This window comes from Protopterus annectens, chromosome 7.part0, assembly GCF_019279795.1.
Source record: "Protopterus annectens isolate FY-2018-M chromosome 7.part0, PAN1.0, whole genome shotgun sequence".
NCBI lineage: Eukaryota > Metazoa > Chordata > Ceratodontiformes > Protopteridae > Protopterus > Protopterus annectens.
The window spans coordinates 1,855,764,517-1,855,782,016 of NC_056739.1; the positions used below are offsets into that span (position 1 = coordinate 1,855,764,517).

Sequence of the window (17,500 nt, forward strand, 5' to 3'; positions counted from 1 at the left end):
TTTACCACAGCCTCTGGCTTGGCTTTGTCCTGATACAGTGGAGGCAGCAATAGTCATCCCTCTGCATAAAGGGGGACTATCTACTGACCCGGGAAATTACAGACCCATTAAGTTTGATTAATCTTATATTTAAGGGAATGAAAAGAATAATCCTGAATCTGATAAATAATGGCATAATAGACCTCCAAACAATAGTCCCACCCCAATTTGGCTTTTTCAAGGGAGGTCATGCCTACCGAAACTGATGGATTTCTTTGAGAACCTCAGTAAGGCTGTGGATGAGGAAATACAGTGCATAGTACCTACCTTGAGTTGACCAAGGCATTTGACTCAATTGCTCAGTTGGGTATTATAAATATACTCACAAAATTGGGCATACATCCCTATATTTACAGATGGATAGACAACTGGCCATTGGACAGGGCACCTGGTTAAAGTAGGTGAATCCAGATCCAGCAAGAGGTCAGTTACTACTGGTGTGCCACAGGGCTTAGTACTGGGAGCACTCCTGTTCAGAGTATACTTCTTTGAAGTCAAAGGAAATATGGAAAGCCTCTGGGTGATAAAGTTTGCTGATGACTGCAAGCTGGGGGCAATATTTGAATCCCCCAGGGATGTAGATGTCCTTCATGAGGGTCTAGATAGGTTCATAAGTGTTTACCAGGCTAATGATTACAATGGTCTTTTTAAGCTTAGCCATGCATCCCAAATCTCTGACAAGTTCTGATACCCTTGATAAATGTAAGCAGGGGTTTGGGGAAAAACCATTTACAGGATACCTGTATCCATTAGAGACATAGGTGCCAAACCAGGGATGAAGTTTGTGTTTTCCATCCAATTTGTCCAAGTTGTACTTGAATTGGGTTAGGGAGGAACTCTGTTTCACATGGCTGGGTAGCCTGTTCCATTGACATGGTAGTCTCTGGGATACACATCTATCTCTCCAGCAGGACCTATTTATATAACAGGCAAGGTTTAAGTCTTTAGAATAGGTAATTATGGTGCTGTTTGTTTTGTGGATTTGAAGGAGGTCCATCAGAGTGGGGTATGACAATGCCCTGTATGCCATCCAGGCATAGATCTCCCCTCAAAAGCCTGTAGGGTACAGAATATAGAGATAGGGCCTTGAGGTTGTCTGCATAGGACATTTTACTTATACCCTGTATTCTTTTAGTGAGGAACCTCTGTGGATGTTCCAGCTGTTGGATATGCTTGGTTAGGTACATACAAAAGGGAGCATTGTACTCAATGACTGGTCTGATGAATGACAAATACAGTGGGACAATGACTTCCTTGGACTTAGATGCCATACCATTGTTTATAAGTTGTGCAATATAGCATGATTTCCTCACCACTGCAGACACATGATGGCAAAGGCTAGATTACTATCTATATGTGCCCCTAAGTCCCTGACTATTGGGTCATCTCTAAGGGGTGTGTTGTTAATATGATAGTTACCAGGGATGGATGACTTCCTAAAGGATACTATTATGCATTTCTTGGCATTTAATTTTAGTCCATGGATCTGACACCAGTTGTATGTCTGTCAGCCCCTCCTGGAGAACACCAGTGTCTGTGTGAGATTCAATGACAGCTCCTAATTTGCAGTCATCTGCAAATTTAGTCAGCCAGACACCACTAACATTGGCCTTAACTTCTGCGAAATAAATGCAAAAAAGGAACAGTCCATGGACTGATCCCTGAGGGACTCCACTTGTGACTGGCTTCTTTGTAGAGGTGGACTCTCCAATTCTAACTTTCTGGGTCCTGTCTGTGAGCTAGCTGGCTATCCACTGGGTGACATATGGGTTTGTATCTAACCTCCTGAGTTTGCCAACAATGTTGGAGTGGGGTATTGTGTCAAATGCCTTGGCTAGATCAAGGTAGGCAGTGTGAACAATTTTGCCTCATCCGTTGCTTTGGTGACCTTCTGAAAGAAGTCCACCAGGCTGAATAGTCATGATCTACCCTTGACAAAACCAAACTGGGTTGGGTCCAGTGTCTGGAGGTTTACTATATCTCTGTTGATCATTTCCATGATAATTCTTTCCATGACTTTACATATAAGACTAGTGAGACTTATGGGTCTGAAGTTTCCAGGGTCTCTAGATGGCCCACCTTTGTGCAGGGGGATGACTGTTGCCTTTCTCCATTCATGAGGCATGAAACCTGTTTGTAGGCTACAGTTAAGTAGTAATTTCAGAGGCCCTGATAGGTCAAGTGTCATGCTATTTAGAAGGCATCCTGGGATATTGTCTGGGCTCATTGATGCAGTGTGCTTGGTCTTAGAGAAAGCATTAAGGACCTGTTCCCTAGTGATAGTCGGGGGAGTTATATTTGATGATATTTCCTGAGGTAAGGTTGAGGGGGAAAGAGGGGTAAAGTTGGAGCTGAATTTATCAGCCATAAGGTTTGTGGGACTATATTAGAACATCAAAGTCTTGAAACTTCAAATATTCTAATATCAACCCCTATTCAGCGAATGCTGAAAATAGCGAAACTGCAGAACACCAAATTTTTTCCTAGGGAAAGGATTTGGTTGGTCGTTTCTGTGGCTTTGCTATTTTCAGCACTGTGGTGGAAAGTCATGGGTCAGGATCAGGTAAGTGTGCGATTGTGTGGACGTGAGGGTTAGGGCGCGGGTTAGGTGAGTTAGGGTTAGGGCGCGGGTCAGGTAAGTATGTGATTGTGTGAACATGAGGGTTAGGGCGAGGAAGGTGATTTGGGTTAAGGTAAGTGGATAGATAGTAGTGTATGTACAGTTTAGTGTAGGGTTAGCTGTAGGATTTTAAGTGTATGTGTGTGGATTGCTGTTTGTTTGGTGCGCTTGTGTTGTGTGTATGTATTTCGGAACAGCAAAATTTTTTCCCATACTGTATGTTTGATATTTTAAGCATTCGTTGAATAGGGGTCGATATTAGAACATTCGAAGTTTTAAAACTTCAGTGTTCTAATATAGACCCAGGTTTGCTATGTCTTCTCACTATGTCTAGGTGAGCACACACATTTACAATGAGCTCTGCACACAATGTGTGTTGCCTTTGAGGTTGCGGACATATCTAAAGAATGCTTTGTGGTTGTCCTTGGCCTAGGAGGCCAAACTTACCTCAAATTTGGCTTTGGTAGACTTTATTTGTCCTCTGAGTTGTTTTTTTAGTTTAATGAGAGTGTTTTTATCATGCTGGATGCTGCACCTCCTAATTTTTACCATGGTTTTCTTCCTCCTGTTATACAGCTGATTGTTTTGTGATTCCACCAGGGTGGCTTGTTTTTTTTTATTTCTGTACTTCTTCCTGGTGGGTACAGATGCCTCTATGCAGCTATCAACATGCTTGTACAGGGATTCTGTGAACAGTTCTGCATAGGCAGCAGTGCTCTCAGGGTTTATGGGGGCTTGACATTTTGCCAGGTTCTCACTTAATAGCAGGAAGTTAGCCTTAGAATAGTTCCTGAATATTCCAGGTTTAGCTGGAGGGTCCAGGCTTTATTTTTACTTCAAAGGAGACCATTTTGTAATCTGACCTTATCAGGGAAGGCATTACAGTAGTGAGTATGCAACACTGTCCTATATTAGTAAGGACCAGATCCAATATGGTTGCACCCCTGGTTGATATATTAACTATCTGTTCCAGGGAGTTTGTGTTTATAAATTCAAGCAATCTCTGTGCATGTATATTTGGTAACAAACTAAGTCAAAACAATGAACTAAAACCCAAAATGTAGGCTCCAAGAGATACTAGGACTACGAAAAATCAAGTAAAATAAGTTTTAATGAAGCGCTTTTCATCGCTTTCAGTAAAGCAACTTCTTCAGACAAATTAACGTACCACCAATTCACATAGAAATACTCAAGTAATTTTTGTCACATGATCAAAAATCATTAATTGGTAAAAATCTTGTGATAAAAAGTCACATGAAAAAAATCACATAATGAACAATAAAATAAATCCGCAACTGTTAGTGGTTTTGCCACCTGAATACCACAAAATAAAGCATTCCCCCAAAGGTTTTCACAGACCCCGTCACTAGTATACAGAATAATGTTTAAAAGTAATACAAAAGTATATAAAAAATACATATCAAACTAACAAAAACTACTTTAACAACAACCATTATCTGTTAAGACTCTTTAGTCTAAGTAAACAGATGATATTACAGGTTTCATTTAAACCTGGACTTGAAAATGCATTCAACCTAATTTGCCATGCTAACTCACGCTCTTCTAAAAGTAAGTTAACTGGACCACCCCTAATTTCATACTGTATCTGATCTATTGCTTTAAACACAAATTTGTGCCCTCCGCTCAAAGCTGAGTGCTTAGCCAGTGCATTATCGAGTTTGTTGACTTCAGTTGCGTGTGTGTATTCATACACTCTATCACGAAGTCTACGCTCCGTTTTGCCAACATAAAAAGCTTTGCAGGATATACACTTAGCAATATAGACTACAAACTTAGAGTTACAATGCAACTTATGTTTTAACTCGTACTTTCTCTCATTGATAGAGAATGTTCTTCCTATTTCAATAAATTTACACATACTGCATCTACCAAACACAGATATCCCGGCAGATCTATGAGCACCCACTGTTACGTTCCTTTCGAGGAGATTTTTAAGGTTCACTCCTCTTCTAAAAACTAATTTTCACTCCTCTTCTAAAAACTAAATTTTAAAGTAAAAAGTATATGCCCTTTTCCCCACTGTAGTGGGATCCTGGAGTTAGTATATATAGTTGGCACAGTATAGTTAGTATATATATGGCACAGCCCTCCACATTGAGGGGTGTGAGGGCGAAGCCCCGCACATAGTTAAATATTGTTTTCTGCAAAGAATTATTCATTGCAGTTATAAATATCCATGTGTATGGTTTAAAACATATAAAGTATGTGGGGGGTTTTGCACCCCCACCCCCACACCCCCTTACTATTTATACTAACTCCAGGATCGCACTAGACTTGAGAAAAGGGCATATACCTTTTACTTTAATGTGTCAGTGTTATGAGTTTCAGTCAAATGAGTTTTCAGTCTTTTGAACTTTCAGTGTTTTGGTCTCAGTCAGATGAATTTCAGTCAAATGAAATTTAGGTCATATGAAGTTGACCCCTCCCAGAACACACCGAAGACTATATTTCTTAGTTCAATTCTGTGTACAGTGGTGGGTTGTCTTTTTCATATCTCATGTTTTGTCCTTGTCCATTCTTACTGTTTGGGTTGAGGTTTTTATTTTTTATTCTTTGGGGAAGGAAGGGAGGGGCAGGTTATGAAGATGGCTGGGAAAGGAAGACCCTGTTCGAGGCCAGAGGATATTCCTGAGTGAAGAATTCCCATTCTTTGATTTTTTGGGGGGAGGGTCCCAAACATGTGATTGATTCTGATCAGGCACAGTCTCCTAAAACTGATGTTGATCAGACTCAGCCTCTTGAGACTGATTTTTATTAGACACAGTCTTCTGAAATTAATGCTGATTAGAAACAGTCTCCTGAGACTGATACTGGTCAGACACAGTCTCCTGAGATTGATTCTGATCAGACACAATCTCCTATATGTTAAAGCTGGCTATTAATTTCCAACTTTGAATATTTTGACTGAATCTCAGTTGTTTTGAATATTAAACCTCTCATCAAAATGTTCCTTTAACAGCTTCAGAAGGCAGTTAGCTAGTTCTTGGCAGGCACAAATCTCTATTTTGCTTTTCTAACAGGCCTTTTCAAAAAGGGTCTCTACAGTTCTCATTACCTACTTCAGTAAAATGGGGGGGGGGGGGGGCTGGCGTATTTTGACATTTTGCAGTTACCTGTTAATAATCTGCAGAATTACAGTAATTATCACTCATGTTTCTCAGTGAACCTCTTTGTTTCAGCTTCTCTTTTTTTCTCTTGGCAGCTTTTGCTATCATCCTTGCACATAGCAGATGACCAGGCAGTTTAGTTTGTGAAGATTATCTGTGCAAGTGGTAAGTATGAACTTCTGATCTTGATACTTGTAATATTGACTCTTATATGACCTTGGTCTCTTCAGTCTTATAGAGAAGTGCATGCTTTGCTTTCATCAGACCAAACTCTCCCCTCTATTAGAAGTATATTGTCTAAATGTTTATCTACATAGATTGTTATCTTCAGAATATCATCAGTCCTGCCTTGTCTGCAATGTTTGGCTCATAGATCCCACTCACTAAATGCATGCTCAAAGATTTTTGATCCTGCATATGGCACTAAAGGTGTTTCACCTAAATGTGGCAGGGATAGCCAAGAAATCAAAAGAGCTATAGACATGTAATCAAGTGGATTCTGGCATGTAGCTCGCGAGACATATCCCTGTGAGCTACATCACTGAAACCAAAAGGCTGCAGCAGCATTTTGTCGTAGAGCGGTACAGCTGAAAAGCACAGCCGCTGCAGCTGTACACTATAAAAAGAAATGTTTTAATTCACGGCTATCCCTAAAGGCAGCTACCCGGCTGTCCTTGCTTGAAAATAAGGAATGTGTAACACACCCAGCACAGCTGTCTCTGTCAGAATACAGCCTGGTAGCTGTGTGTAAATATTCTCCACTTAATTTTATAATGTGATTGCCTCTGAGTACACAGATGTGGTCTGACTATTCTTGAATGCAAGCCTTAGGACTTCAGTGCTCTAGGAAAACACAGACCTATGACTTTCCTTGCTAAGGGGAAGAGTAATGCTATACAAGGCATTTGCAGTTGTTGTTTGTCTTTTTCCAGTTAGGGGTCACCACAGTGGAACTCCAGTCCGTTAATGATTGGCAGTAGATTTTCACAAACACCGAGGTGCCAGCTCAACATTCAACCTTCAACGAAGGCACGCTCATTTACGCATGTCTTTCAAACACCCACATAACCGCGGGGAGGACATGCAGACTCCACACAGAAGGCACTCCCCGCACTCCAGCCGAGAATCGAACGGGAGAACCTCTTGCTGTGAGGCAACAATGCTACCACTGCACCACCGCGGATACAAGGCAGTTGCAGTACATTTACTTAAACGTGTCCTGTGTTTATATTGTGCAGCTTGACATCTTGTCATTATCATCTTCACTGCTGTGAGATGTGGTATCAGAAGTCCCATGACTGTGACAAATAAACTTAGACAAAAAGTTTCTAACAGCTTAGAAGAAAATAGCAAACAACTGGTAACATTAACAACCCATTAGTGAACACAAATAAAGAAATGTGCCCTGGAACAGATGCAGGTAAACACAAACAAGTTCAGAAGAGCTACACGTTCATTTAGGTTTTCATGAAATATTGTCAGATTTTTCAAAATGACAAAGGCAAATACCTCTCTGATATGAAATTCCCAGTTTTGAATTATCATCCGAAAGGAATGAGCATAAAGGTGTTTAACAATTAATGTACAATTCAATAATAATAATAATAATAATAATAATATAACTGTATATAATTGCATCATAATAAACTGTCAGTTCTGCCAAACATTATTTATTTATTTTTATTTTACATTTGTTTGCCAGGAAGATCCATCTGGGCCAAGGACCCATTTTCAGTGGAGGCCCAGGGAGAAAAGAAATTTACAAATAACCTTACATAACAGTAACATAACCATATTTAAAACAGTAACATTCCAAGTAACTACAGTATTTTAACATAGGCAGAGAAAAAGTAACACCATATAGGTTTCTAGACTATATAAGACAGTGGTATTATTTAGACCATAGAGCGTTAGTAACTTATATCATACACGCAGTAATCTCACATATGGAATAAACATATTCCCTGTAGAGTATTACCTAATGTAAGGAATAAAAAGATCGGTGCTTAGACCCAATAGTGGTAAGGAGCAAGATATGTAAGAAAGTGAGGACAGGGGGGAGGCAGGACTTTCGGTGTCAATTCATGCTAGTAATTAGAGGGAGGAGACAGAAAGCTAGAAGAGAGATCAAATAAGATAGCATGACCTGGAAGAGCTATATGGGAGAGGTAGTATATTTAACCAAGGTTACACACCTATCCCTCCAACATGTTCTATTTATATCTATTTATCTTGCAAAAGAGACTGGGATCCCTTGTCTGGTTATTTACACTGTCACTGGACTTGCAAATGTGTAATAGGCTGATAAGATAGGGCCTTCTGAGGCACTGCATAGTTTTTGTGATTCAGGCCCTTGATTTTTTTAATTTTTATTTTTTTTTAGTTTGAAAGTGTCGTGATCACTGCAGCTGTAACAAGTGTTTGTACAAGTACATACTGAATGGGGTATTATACTCAACGATAACCTGATGAGAGCCAAGTACAGGGGAATGATTACATCTCTTGACCTGGACCTGGATATCATGGACCCTTCTCTTCAATGTTTGCACCAACAACCAACGACCTTCATACCTCAACATGCCTTAGCTCCATTATCCAATACGCAGATGACACTACCATAAATTCCTCCTCCAGTAACATACAACAACTCCAGCAATTCACCCAAGCCGCCTCCACCTCAATAGGCACATGGCTGAGAGAAGGCCAGCTACTTTTAAATCCTAAAAAAACAAAACTCCTGCTTTTCTCGACAAAATCAATCTCATCTGACTTTAAAATATTCTCACAGGAAAGCACAGAAATTGAAACAGTTCCCACAGCTAAACTTCTAGGTGTAACCATAGATAACAAACTAACTTTTGAACACAACATCTGTGACAGCATTAAAAAAACCCACATCAAACTAGGAACACTCTACAGACAAAAAAACTTTCTTGGATAGTTTTACCAGAAAAACCCTCACCAACACCTATTTGCTTCCATCATTCTTATATGCAGCCCCCTTATACATCAATTTACAATCTTCTCTAAAACAAGCTCCAGTCCTGCTACCATAAAATTGCCAAATTTCTCACAGGTTACCCCTACAGTTCCCACCACTGCCTAGCTCTGAAAGAACTAAATTGGCTCAACTTCACACAAAACCTAAGCCTAGTACAGCTGCCTTCTGCACATAAAATGATATATACACCTGATAGCTGCCCAGACCTCATGTCTGTCTGAAAACCCTACATACCTACAAGAGCCCTCCACTCTGAAAACAAACAACCCCTAACAGTCTACATTCCAAACAAAAGAGCTGGACAGTGCCTATACTCACATGCCACGGCCAAGCACTGGAAATCTGCCAACAGACATTACTACCACTGAGAGCTTTAACAACTTCAAACCCACCCAAAAAACATTTTCGATGTCATCAGACCTGCCCCTGCTCTTTCCCTAACAGGTGAACTCCATTCACTCTCTAAGGGTTTTCCTTTCTATACCTAAAACAGGAATTTCATCTACTAACCACTAACAGACTTTCCGTATTTCTACACCCTTAACTTTCCCATCCTTCTAAGCATCTACTTGCATCTTATGTTCTGATTCCCATTCTTTACCTTACACCTACCTGATGTGTGTGTGTGTGTGTGTGTGTGTGTGTGTGTGTGTGTGTGTGTGTGTGTGTGTGTGTGTGTGTGTGTGTGTGTGTGTGTGTGTGTGTGTGTGTGTGTGTGTGTGTGTGTGTGTGTGTGTGTGTGTGTGTGTGTGTGTGTGTGTGTGTGTGTGTGTGTGTGTGTGTGTGTGTGTGTGTGTGTGTGTGTGTGTGTGTGTGTGTGTGTGTGTGTGTGTGTGTGTGTGTGTGTGTGTGTGTGTGTGTGTGTGTGTGTGTGTGTGTGTGTGTGTGTGTGTGTGTGTGTGTATATATATATATATATATATATATATATATATATATATATATATAATGAGTTTGCAGTCTACCACTTCACTTTAATTCAGTACATGTTTTATTATTTTACCTACCTCTTTGTACTTATTTTGTATTTATTATTGCATCTACCTCTCTGTACTTATTTAGTATTCAGTTATTATTAATGTGTACTTTAATACCTGTTTTTTATCTTGTTCATGTAAATTGTCTTAACTTTCATGTATCATTTCGAGCTTTTCTTCCCGGACCTCGGATGAAAATGGGTTCCTGACCCAGTTGAAATTTCCCTGTAAACAAATGTTAACTAAATAAAATAAATAAATAAATATCATGCCTTTAGATATGAGATGTGTGGTGAAAAAGGACTTCCTTACAACCGTAAATACATGGTGATCAAAGAACACTTTGTTTTCAACATAGGTTCCCAGATCCCTGGTTGTGGGATCAACTTTCAATGGTGTGTTGTCAATAAGTCATGCTTGCCAAAAGTTACAGTTATACATTTCTTGGCATTTAGTTTTAGTCCATGGTTTTTGACACCAGCTATTTCTTTGTGATATGCTGTCATGGAGGATTTTGGTGTTCTCTCGGGAGTTCATGGTGGCACCAAATTTACAGTCATCTGCAGACTTGATCAGCCATAAACCATTAACACTGGCTTTGACCTCTAAGTACTGCCAAAGAGGAGTGGCTGATGGACTGAACCCTGGGATACACTGCTCGTTATAGGTCATTTGGAGGGGTATTGCCCCTTAACCTTATTTCCACAGTTCTATTTGTGAGCCAGTTTGCTATCCAGTGAGCTACACAGGGGTTCAGATTAATCTGGGAAAGTTTGTCTATGATACTTGAGTTTGGGATGATGTTGAATGCCTTTGCAAGGTCTAGACATGTGATTTGTCCTCATCCATTGTTTCAGTAACCTACTTGAAAAAGGTGACCATGTTAAGGATGCAGGATCTGCCCTTCATGAATCCAGACTGGCTTGGGTTGAGACTTTTTAAGTTTCCTGTGTACTTATTTATTAATTCCACAATGATCCTTTCCATAGGCTTACAGATGAGGATGGTCAAGCTTGTGGTCCTGTAATCACTGGGTCTATTGATGCCTCACCTTTGTGCAGGGGGTGACTGTTTCTATCATCTATTCATCTGTCATGAAACCTGTTTGGAGGATGATATTGAATAACCTTTGCAGGGTTTGACCAGTCATGTTTTAGGCTGACCAGAGGGCAACTTGGTATGTTACCCAGCCTCATAGCAATAGCATTCTTGGCCTTGGAAAGTGCATTATGGATTGAAGATTTGAATGGGTGTAGAAGCAGGTATGGGATCTGAGAATATAAGAAGATAGAGGGGGGTAAAATATGGACTAAATTTGTCTGCTAATAGATTATGTCCTCTAAGTCTGCCTGTTTTTTATTTATTCATACTATTTACTGCTCTTTTTTCTTGCCTGCCACCTACTTTTGTACTTTATTTATTTACTGTGTACTAAACTACACTGTTATACTGCAATTGCCTGCTACACTGTGCCTGTACAGCAAATATTATTGCTATTTGCACTGTTTAGGAAGCTTTCATGTTGTTTGTACTGTTAAGTATTTACTGGTATTTTTCACTCTTTTAAAGCTATCTGTTCTGCCTGCTCTGGTTTTCCCACCAAACAGTACTTAACTGATCTGTTAACTGTTTAAAGCATTCTTTAGAGCCTCCTGGTTGATTTTCTGTTGTTTTAAACATTTTTTCAGTGTCTCACTGCTATTTTTCTGCTGTGTTAAATATTCTGTAGTGTTTCCCACTGAAACTAGGGTAGTTAGTAGCTGTAGCATAGCTCAGATCCAGGCCCATTCCTCTCAGCCACTTACAGCAAGAAATCTGGACAAAGGCATAAATAAAAGTGGGACAAAGACCCAACAATAGGGACAGTTTTTAAATATCATTCTTACAAACTTAGAAAGTTGATAAAATAACAGGTATTGCATTAGCATGCATTTTCTGAAGGGTATGAAGTCTGAAACTCAACTGTTTGTCATTATTTTCTAAATTCAGTCTTTAATTATTTGATACTAATATGCCAGAAAACCACAATTTTATGAGAAATGGGCCAAAAATATGAGTCAAAAATCTGGACATTCTGTGAAAATCTGTACAGTTGAGAGGTATGTCAGGCCTGCTGCTTCTGGAACTGTTTGTAGTAGTTTGTTTGTTCTGAGCATGCTTTCCAGGCCATTTTGGATTGGAAGTGTCTATCTGCACTTTTGTGAGAGAATTATGTTTGATTGGCACCTGACTGGTAAAGTAAGGCTGGTCTAGGACTTGGAATAGGCATCCTTACTAGTCCTTTTGAATTTTGTTACAGTTTTTATAAGTTTTAACTTTATGTATTTAGGCCCTGAATTTGAGTAGGTTTCTGCTTGTTTGCACATTGAGCCGCACCACTCACTGCCATGCAATTCTGTGCCAAAGCCGGACAGTTAAATTCAACAAATTTTCCCTTAAAACCCAGGCAGAAATATCCATTCGCGGAGCTCCTCTGTGACCGTTTCTGAAAAGCCACCCCTAGTGACAACAGTCTTCAACCTAGCATTATGGACAGTTGGATGACCCTTGTTTCTCCTGCCAACCTTGTTGACTTGGGTCTCTTGAAGCAGTGTAGCAATTGCCTCGTGTACACAGACAATCCTCTAGTAATAATGTAGTCTAGTACAGAGTGCGAGAGATGTATTTACCTCCAGAATCTTAAATCCATGCTCTCGCTCACTCAAAACAGTAACATGGAGAAGATTGTCAACTCACCCACCACTACATATTCACATAGCACCATTACTCATGCACATACAACTACCCATACAGATAGTACGCACCAAAGACGTAAATCCACATACACAGAGGTTCTCTCAAAAAACTTACAGAAACACCAGAGACCTCCAAAACATAAGTCTGCTACAGCTAACACAGTCTCCACAGAACCCATGACATATAGCAGCACCAGGGTCTCACCCACTCAACACTCAAAAAACAATTGTTTTTGCTATAGAAGACTCAATATTGAGACACCTGGATGTCCCACCCACCAAGATGGACAAGGAGAATGTCACAGTCAGCTTCCTGACTGGTGCCAGGATTTGCCAAATCATGCATGCACTCAGGTTTCTCAGCAACAAGTACTGTTATGACTCTGTTATAGTTCATGTTGGTGTGAATGACCTGGGATGTACCTCACTGGGCTATATGAAGAGAGACATGGTCGAGCTCTTGGAGTATGTGTCCCAGGCATGTATGTCCCTGGCCTTAAGCAGCATATTTGTCTCACCTAGAATGATGCCACAGTATAAACAAAAACATGACTGATTTCAGTAATTGGCTTAATTTTTGGCGTAATCCAAGGGGGATCCAGTTCCTGTTTACTTGGAAGCCATGGTTGACAAACCTCGCTTCTTTGCCAGAGACAGTTTGCACTTGGCGCCCCTAGACTTTCGGCTGCTGGTGAAGGCTCTCGCCTCCCCCATAGTGCCTTTTTTAGGCAAAGTCTCAAAATCAACATTACCAACATGAAATGAACTAATCAGAACAAAATAAGGGTCATGCTGCTAAATGTTAGGAGCTTAAACCAGAAACTGAACTCCCTGGAAGCACTTGTATCACTAGAAGATGTAGATGTCTGTGCAGTTACAGAAACCTGGTTTAAGGCCTCAAGGACTACCCAGCCCTTGAAGGCTACAATACCTTCCATACCTTTAGACCACAAAAGGAACATGTGAAAACCAAAAGAGGTGGTGCTTCAATCTATATTAGAGATAAAGTCACTTTGTGTCTAGTCAGAATGGACAACTCCATAGAGTTACTCCAGGTACAGGTTACAGTGAGTAAGACCCACATTCAAGTCCTAACCAGTTATAGATCCCCTTCTTTGAGTTATGACACCCACAAAGCCTACTTATCCAAACTGAAGACAATCCATATTTTACCAAACACACTGGTTATGGGGGATTTCAATTATCTCACCATCAACTGAGAAGCCTACGCTAGCCCAAACTCGTTAGCACAAAAGTTCCTTGACTTTGTGAATTCACATGCCCTGGAGCATATTGTCTAAGAGGAACAAACATTCTAGATCTAGTGCTTACCAACATGTCAAACAGGTCCACTGCTGCAATTGTTGGACCCTCATTAGTTAAACTGACAATGAATCAGTCACCTTGAAAATAACACTAACACCAGAACTCACTAAGGGTGAAATCAGACTAAAAACCTTCACTAAGGCAAAATATACTCTCACAGGTGAAGGAATAAATGGATTTCAAGCCCCACCCCAAGCTGAAATTGGTAACTATGCCGAAGCATACACTAAAGCCCTGTACAATCACTTGCATAAGTGTATACACTCAGCTGTACCAGATAGAATCAAAGCCAGAGTCCCAAGTAAAATCAAGCTGCCATGATGGACTTCCAGCATCAGCCAACTCTACAATAAATGCAAAAAGCTGATGTCCAAGAAAACAAAGACAAGGACCCAACAATGGAAAAACATCCTCCTCAGCCTTAACAGGCAAATAAGACAACTTGTCAAATCATCCAAGAGCTCCTTTGAGAGAAACCTAGCAAATACTGCCAAGGATAACCATAAGGCCTTTTACAGCTATGTATGTAACCTAAAGGGTAGGACCCAGGCATGTGCAGAACTGGTGGCCAATGCTATCGCACACACTGACCCCACAGAGATAGTGAACCTGCTAGTGGATAGGTTTGGCAAAGATTTTACTCCCTTATCCCCTCCTAACTTACAAAAAACCCTCCCCCAAACTCCCCTCTTACATATCTGAAGAGTAGGTCGTCAAAGCCCTGTCCAAGGCAAAGAACATGGCCTCTATGGGACCAGATGACATCCCAGGATGTCTTCTAAACAGGCTAAAACAAGAACTAGCATCAATTACTCTTTTTCCATCATAGCCTAACCACAGAGTTCTTCCTATGAAATGGAGAACAGCTACATTTATTCCCTCTCCACAAAGGTAGCCTAGCAACAGACCTGGGGAATTACAGACCAATAAGCCTGACCAGCCTCATCTGTAAGGCCATGGAGCATATCATTATGGACATCATAAATAAAGACATAGGTGACCTCCAAACCCTGGACCCTACCCAATTTGGCCTCATGAAGGGCAGATCCTGCCTGCTAAATCTGATGGATTTCTTTGAAAGAGTGATTAAGGCCATTGATGAGGGCAAATCTGTGCGCACAGCATACCTCAACTCGGCAAAGGCTTTTGGCACAATCCCACATTCAGGCATTACCGATAGGCTTAACAAACTGAATGTAAACCCCTTCATAGTAAGATGGGTTCCCAACTGTCTCACTAACCAGACACACACTATCAAAGTGGGTGACTCCACATCAACAAGCAGACCTGTTACCATTGGGGTGGCACAGGGGTCAGTGCTGGGCCCCCTACTGTTTGGTATATAATTCTCAGAAGTTCAGGTCAAAATTAAAGGGTTGTGGTTGACCAAGTATCCAGATGGCTGCAAACTAGGTGCAATCATTGACTCCCCAGATGATGTTGGTATACTCCAGGATGATCTCACACAGAACAACAACTGGTGTATTATATACCTCTCAACCTCTTAGAGGAAAAAATCTGCACAAAGCCTAAAATGATAGGAGGACAAATAGGGACAGATTTTACATATTGCCCTTACAAACTTAGAAAGTTGATAGAATAATAGGTTTTGAATTAGCATGAATTTTCCGAAGGATGTGGAGTCTTAAACTGAAATGTCTGTCATTATTTAATGACTTCAATCCTCCACTATTTGCCAGAAAGGGACAGATTTTAGCAGTAACATACCGAAAATATGAGGCAAAAATCTGACATTCTGCGAAAACCTGTACAGTTGAGAGGCATTAGTCACAGTCTCAAACTGAATGTAAAGAGATGCATCATCATTCCCTTCAGCACAAACAATGTCCCTTCACACTATTAAATTAATAACAATGCTGTAAGTACCCATGAAGTGGTAAGGGACCTGGGATCACAGGTTGACTGCAACCTTAACTTCAGTAAACAAATATCTACCGTTTTAAGAAAAACTTTGGACTTAGCTCACTTGATTAGTAAAGGCATCACCTCTAGAGCAAAAGAAGTTATAACCCCCCCATACACGACACTTACCCAACCCATAATTGAGTACAACACCCTACTCAGTATGTGCCATACTAAGCATCTACAGCAATTAGAGAGACCTTAGAAGTTTCTAACAAAGAAGATCAAGGGCCTCTAGCATGTATCATAGATGGACCGACTAAAATGCCTGTCACTATACTCCATATCATATAAACTTCTTAGGGAAGATTTATGCCTGGCCTATAGAACAACCCAAGACCCAAACCTAATGAACTTACTGCATACATGAAAATCAAATGAGTCTAGGGCTACCCATTCCAGGGACTTAAATATGGCCTGCAACTTAAATAGGACATGCTGGAGGGACAGATTTGCGATGCCCACGTCTTTGGAATAAGCAACCAATTTATGTGAAACAGAGCACCTCTATGACACTATTCAAGAGAAACCTAAATGAGTTGATGGGGCACCATAAATTCTTAATGGGGATAGTACCCACAACCCTCCTGGACATGGGCAGTCATCACTAAATGCAATCTTAGGTATTGACTACTACCTCTACGGTATTACATTAGGTTGAAACAGATAGACTTAAAATAACCTCCAGATCAATAGCCTAGTAATCTCCTATGATCCTATAATCCTATAATATCCTTTATTATTAGCTCAGTGGAGTCGGCATGTCCTCCCCGCGGTCGAGTGGCCTACGAAAGACATGTGTGAATGAGCATGCCTTCGCTGAAGTTTGGGAGGCAGGCTAACAACTCGGCACCATAAAAATCAACTGCCAATCATTAGCGGACCAGAGTTCCGCTGTGGCGACCCCTAACCAGAAAAAGCCGAAAAGACAAACAACAGCAACAACAACATTAGCTCAGTGTAGTGCTGGACATTGTTTCAGAAATTTCTAATATAGTTAAAGAAAGCTTTGTGGTTATTTTTTTACCTCATATCTGGTATTGGTTGTTTTTTTCAGGGTGTACAGTTCCTTGTTAAGTTTAACAGTAGGGTTATTGGCATCTTGAGTGTTAAATTTAGTTTTGCATGCAATAAAATTTTCTTCTTTTATGAAAGAGCCTGTTTATATTAGGGTTATACAGTGGTTTGTTTTTAAATCTGGTGTTTTATTTACATTTGAGGGGGACATACATCTATGCAGCTATTTACATGTGCATAGTATTTGGCTGTAAATGATTCTGCATAAGCAGGGGTATTGTCAAGATGGAAAGAGCTTTTGAATTTCACCAGGTCATCACTCAGGTTTTAATAGATTATCATTGGCATAATCTCTGAACATGGAGGTATTGAAATATTCTTCTGATTCAGATCTAAAGGTAAATGTGACAAATTTGTGGTCTGATTTGACCAAGGAGGAAGTTACATTTAGTTGGGAGCAAAGCTGCCCCATACTAGCAAGGACCAAGTCCAGAATTTTATCACCACTAATTGGGGTGCAGACTTACTGGTCCAGAGATTTTGGATTGATGAAGTCGAAAGCCGCACTTTTCTCAGAATCTGAATCAGAAATCTGTAGAGATTACACATAATTGGCTTCTTTGCATTCATTTAGAGGTTCAAGGTCTTGAATCTGTTCAGAAGACAAAGAACCCGCTTTTCTTTTACCTGAAACTGTCAAATAAGAATTGTCAAGAGCCTGCACTAAACCCTGA

At 40.3% G+C, this 17,500-nt stretch overlaps 1 long non-coding RNA gene across 3 annotated transcripts in view; it reads left to right on the forward strand.

Moving 5' to 3' along the window:
* The window catches only part of LOC122807252, a 1,461,171-nt gene that overhangs the window by 978,020 nt on the left and 465,651 nt on the right, over window positions 1–17,500 (forward strand). For all 3 annotated transcript variants that reach the window (XR_006365609.1, XR_006365610.1, XR_006365608.1), the window contains one exon: window positions 5,883–5,952. This is a non-coding gene — a long non-coding RNA (uncharacterized LOC122807252). The remainder of the gene's footprint in view (window positions 1–5,882; window positions 5,953–17,500) is intronic.